The sequence below is a fragment of the Orcinus orca genome, chromosome 17 (genome assembly GCF_937001465.1).
Source record: "Orcinus orca chromosome 17, mOrcOrc1.1, whole genome shotgun sequence".
NCBI classification, from domain to species: domain Eukaryota; kingdom Metazoa; phylum Chordata; class Mammalia; order Artiodactyla; family Delphinidae; genus Orcinus; species Orcinus orca.
In genome coordinates this window covers 53,646,633-53,651,748 of record NC_064575.1, presented here as the reverse complement: position 1 = coordinate 53,651,748, position 5,116 = coordinate 53,646,633, and the positions used below count along the sequence as shown (strand labels likewise).

At 42.1% G+C, this 5,116-nt stretch overlaps 1 pseudogene; it reads left to right on the top strand.

Moving 5' to 3' along the window:
* On the top strand, positions 1-531 carry LOC101272691 (protein yippee-like 5; annotated as a pseudogene).
* Positions 532-5,116: the final 4,585 nt, after the last annotated feature.

Below are 5,116 nucleotides of genomic sequence, written 5' to 3'. Positions count from 1 at the left end.
CTCGGGGTTTTTAGAACTTCAACTATAAAAATGGGCAGGATTTTCCTTGATCATATCGGTGGTACCCATCTGTTTTCCTGTGCAAACTGCGATACAATCCCGACCAACCACTCAGAACTCATCTCCACTCAATTCACAGGCGCCACTGGCAGAGCATTTCTTTTTAACTACCTTTTAACAAGGTAGTTAACCTGCAGTACAGTGAAGTTCAAGACCGGGTCATGCTCACTGGCTGCCACATGGTTCGAGATGTGAGCTGCAAAAACTACAATAGCGAACTGGGATGGATCTATGAGTTTGCCACTGAAGACACCCAGCGTTATAAGGAAGGCCGTGTGTTCCTAGAAAGTGCTCTAGTTCGAGAAAGTGAGGGCTTTGGGGAGCATGCACCATCTGATAACTCTTGAAGAAAAAGAGATAAATCCATCTTTTTCCCAGGTCTTCTTCACTGAAAACAAAAGTCCACTTACATACATTGTCACCTTAGCATCAGTGTAAGATTCATGAACTGTGGAACAAGAGGTTGTGAGAATCTATAATGGAACCTTTCTTTCTTTCTTTCTTTCTTCCTTCCTTCCTTCCTTTCTTTCTTTCTCTCTTTTCCTTCCTTCCTTCCTCCCTCCCTTCCTTTCTTTCTTTTTTTAATTATCTATTTCCCATTCAACAGCAGTGTGTAGAGAGAATATTATGCAGATGCCGTTAATTTTTTTTCCCCCTATGTTTACATCTTGAGGCAGAACAGTCTATCTGCAGCTACATGGTGGGCTATGTGAGGAAAAAACCCTGGGCTATTAGAGTGAAAAAGTGTTTTATGTAAATTCTGAAAGGAAAATGTGTCAAGAGCATGGTTCTTAAATTAATTCGGGCTTCATTTTAAAACTTTTTTTTAACCCAGGTATTTCAGTTGATTTGCTAGCTTCAGAAAAGAGATCCGAATTTGTGACCAGTGCTGAAGGTTCAGTGTTAGTATGGTTTGTGCTGGCCATTGTGCCATATTCTTGTTGGAGATGAACTGTAGCATCAGAGCCCATTCTTCCTTGTCAGTCTTGATCCAAAGATGCCACCATTCCTAGTTATTTGTCACCACATAATTGGTGTTGATTGGAAACTTTTCCTGATATGGGGCAGAACTGCTTGGTTGTCTTTTCCATGTAAATTAAGCATAGTAACATAAACAAAGTAATAGTTGGATGTTAAAAAAAACAACAACAACAATGGCTTTGATATACAGACCGCATCTTTGACATCTTTAGTTTTAAGGGAGTTTACCTAGGCCTCAGACATGGAATCCTCCTGCCCGGAGAGCACAGAAGACTTTTCTTAGTGAATTATGATAATCACCCTTGACCTTGCTGCCTGGTGACATTGTGGATTAGAGCGGCTGGGCTTTCTGACCTGTACATCAATCTCAAATTCCATTTTGGACACAGAGAAGAGAGGGCATGGGGGAGAGGGAGACTGAAGACTACAGAAATGGCCTCGACCAAGTTAATAACTAGTTTTTAAAGCTAATGAATTTTTTTCTCTAACTCTGCTTATCAGCAGGGTGTGTAACGTAGTGCTTTCCTCCCCCTCAGGCCTTGTCTCTCTCAGGGCTGATCACGATTCTTACGAGATGTGTTCACTTTATTTTTTAAAAAATATTTATTTATTTTATTTATTTTCTTGGCCGCATCGGGTCTTAGTTGAGGCATGCGGGATCTTTCGTTGCAGCGCGAGGTCTCTTCATTGCGGCGTTTGGGCTTCTCTCTAGTTGTGGCACACGGGCTCCAGGGCGCGTGGACTCTATAGTTTGTGGCACACAGGCTCTCCTTGAGACGCGAGCTCAGTAGCTGTGGCGTGCGGACTTAGTTGCCCTGTGGCATGTGGGATCTTCGTTCCCTGACGAGGGATTGAACTCGCATCCCTTGCATTGGAAGGTGGATCCATTACCACTGGACCACCAGGGAAGTCCTGAAATGTGTTCACTTTAAATTTACCCATTCGCCTATCTTCTCTTCCAGGTAGCTATAGATTCCACGGCCTCGAACGGGGACTCCAGGAACAGCTGTTCCCTGACTACATCCACTCCTGCCAACCCAACGTGCACTTGAAGGCCTTGGCGGCTGTGGTGGAGATTTGCCAAGACTCTGACAGGTATGAGACTCCCCATCTCTGTGGGTTCCTGTGGCCCCTGGCTAGCCCAGGGCAGAAGAATGGAAATGAAGTTATGCTGAGGCTCATGAGGGGACAGAATAAAGCCTGGCCCCAAATGTGTTATCCTCTCCACACCTAGAGAAACTGAGTTCATGCCAAGCTCACGTTGGGCACCAAAAAAAATCCTTTCTTAGCTTTCTTCTCTTACTTGGCTGGCAGGACCACCGGATAGCGATTTTGGTTTCCCTTTTGTAAAATTTGAGTATGTGCCTCTCTACGCAAAGTTTGGTCCGTGGACCAGAAGCATAACATCACCTAGGAACTTAGAACGTCAAGCCCCACTTGAGAATCTGAATCAGCATCTGCATTGTAACAAGATTTCCAGTTGGTTCATGTGCCCTTGGGAGTTTGAGAAGCACCGGTTTATTAGGCACTATTCTGTCTGATCCTCACATTAACCCTTCTGTAGTGAGTGTTGTTTAATAGAAGAGGAAAACTGTGCAAGGAGGTGCAGTGGTCTGTGCCCTGTCCTACAGCCAGAGGCAGGATTTAAACCCAGAGCCAGATCATTCCACAGAGTAAACTTGTAAAATTGTGGGGTTTCACTGACGTCAAAAGCTATTGGTAACTTTAGCAGAGGGTGTGTGTCTGCCCGTGTGCACGTGTGTGTGTGCCCACGTCATTGTGTGTGTGTTTGTATGTGCATATAGAGTAAGTCCCCTACATAAGAACGAGTTCTGTTCCAAGAGTGTGTTTGTAAGTCCAGCAAAGTTAGCCTAGGTACCCAACTAATACAATCAGCTATATAGTACTGCACTGTAATAGGTTTATAATACTTTCACACAAATAATACCTAACAAGCACAGAAAATAAAGAAAACATTTTTAATCTTGCAGTAGAGTACCTTGAAAAGTACACTAGTACCAGCTACGTCACCACTGCTTTTATGCTCACTTCTGGACATCCTGGGCTTGAAATAAAGATACTGTACTGTATTCTGTACAGTAACATACACAAAAGCACAGCCACTTGTAGAGGCTGCATGCACGTGACAATGTACGCCAGACACATGAATTAACTTACGTGATTGGACATGTGAACACACGTATCGGTATTATATTTATTTTTACTTGATGGTAAATATTGACCTTTACCACTAAGGGAATTCCCTTTAATAAATTATTTACATAAATTACATTAAACTGGATTTATTCTACCTTTCCAGTATTTCCAGATTGAGGTGAAGTCGTTCACATGTTTGATCAAGAAGGCTCTTTGAGGTCAAACCAGTGTAAATATAAATATGGGTAAATCTCAGTTGACTGACTGGTGTGATGGTAAAACAGGGCTAGGTGGTAATGAGCAGCAACTAATTGACCTGTTAAACCAGGAGAATAAAGAAAGTGACTCTGTCCTCCAGTTTCAGAGAGTTTTCATGGAATGGCCTGATTTCTGTTCTTTCTAGTCTCATAATTGGTGAAAACCATATTAAAAACCTGATACCCAGGTACCATAGGAAGTGACACAGCCTAGTGAACAGAAAGTGCAGAGAAACCAACAGGACAGGTAATAGGGAAGTTGCCATCAGTGTCCTTCCCGCTAGCGAGTCTCTGGATTCGGCTTGGTCATTGCCAGTAACACAAATGCGTGTGAGGCCAGTTGGGATGAATGAACAGGTCCAGTCAAATCAGATAGCTCTAAACACTAGGCCCCTACCAACACTTCCCCTGTTACCCGTTTGGAACAAAGGGCAAAAATAGCATTTTACATTACCTTGTTGAAATGATACTTATACTCAACCTTGAGATACTGTCTGTGAAGACAACTTGAATCTCAGCTCTGATGTCTTCAGGCCCCAATTCAGAGAGGATTCTTAGAGAGGCTCAGGTCATATGGAGATTTCTACCAAGGAGGGAAAAGACAGACAGATTGCATCCCCGCTGTCAGAAACTCCTCCAAATGTCCCCAAGTCACCAACACAGTAATTCTCTCCCTTCTCTTTATAACACACACAATTTATGGAGGGGACTGACCTTTCCCTGGTGTATGTTCTTGGCAGCTTTGTCATAAATTAACTGACCACATATGTATGGGCTTATTCCTGGGCTCTCTGGTCTATTCCTCTGTCCCATGTGCCTCTTTTAGTGCCATTTCTACACTGTTTGGTTCCTGTAGCTCTGTAATATGGTTTCAAGTCAGTGAGTGAGTTTCCTCCAGCTGCTGTTCTCCTTTCTCGGGATCCCCTTGGCTGTTCAGGGTCTTTTGTGGTTCCATACACATGTCAGGATTGTTCAGTTTCTGTGAAAAATGCCTTTGGAATTTCGGTAGGAATGTCATTGAAGTGCATACTGTTTTGGGTAGAATGGACATTTTAGCACTACTAATTCTTTCCGTCTAAAAGCACAAGATATCTTTCCATTTATTTGTGTCTTCAGTTTCTTCATCGATGTCTTAGGGTTTTCAGTGTGCAACTCTTTCACACTCTTGGGTTAAATTCATTCCCAGTTATTTGGTTCTTTTGACGTTATTGTAAATGAGATTGTTTTCTTAATTTCTCTCTCTGATGGTTCATTATTTGTGTATAGAAACACAACTGATTTTAGTGTATTGATTTTGTATCCTGCAGCTTTACTGAATTCATTTATTAGTTCTAATAGTTTCTTGGTGATTTGATGTACAAAACTGGAATTAGAAATCCCACTATTTCTACCACATCCGGGTCATCCACAACACCCAAGACATAGTGGCTACTATTATAATCTTCCCACAGTGCCCCTTAAAAACATGTGAAATCTTATAAGGGCGAATTGCATCATCACTTTGGGTGAGCAGGATCTGGGTAAAGCTTGGCCTCTATACAAAGTTTCATGTCTTCTCTACGTTTCTGTCCTTTTATTGACATGATTGTTTTAAAATATAATTCATTTTCCAGTAATTTCAAATGTATAGAAAAATTTCAATAGCAGCACAAAGTACTCAC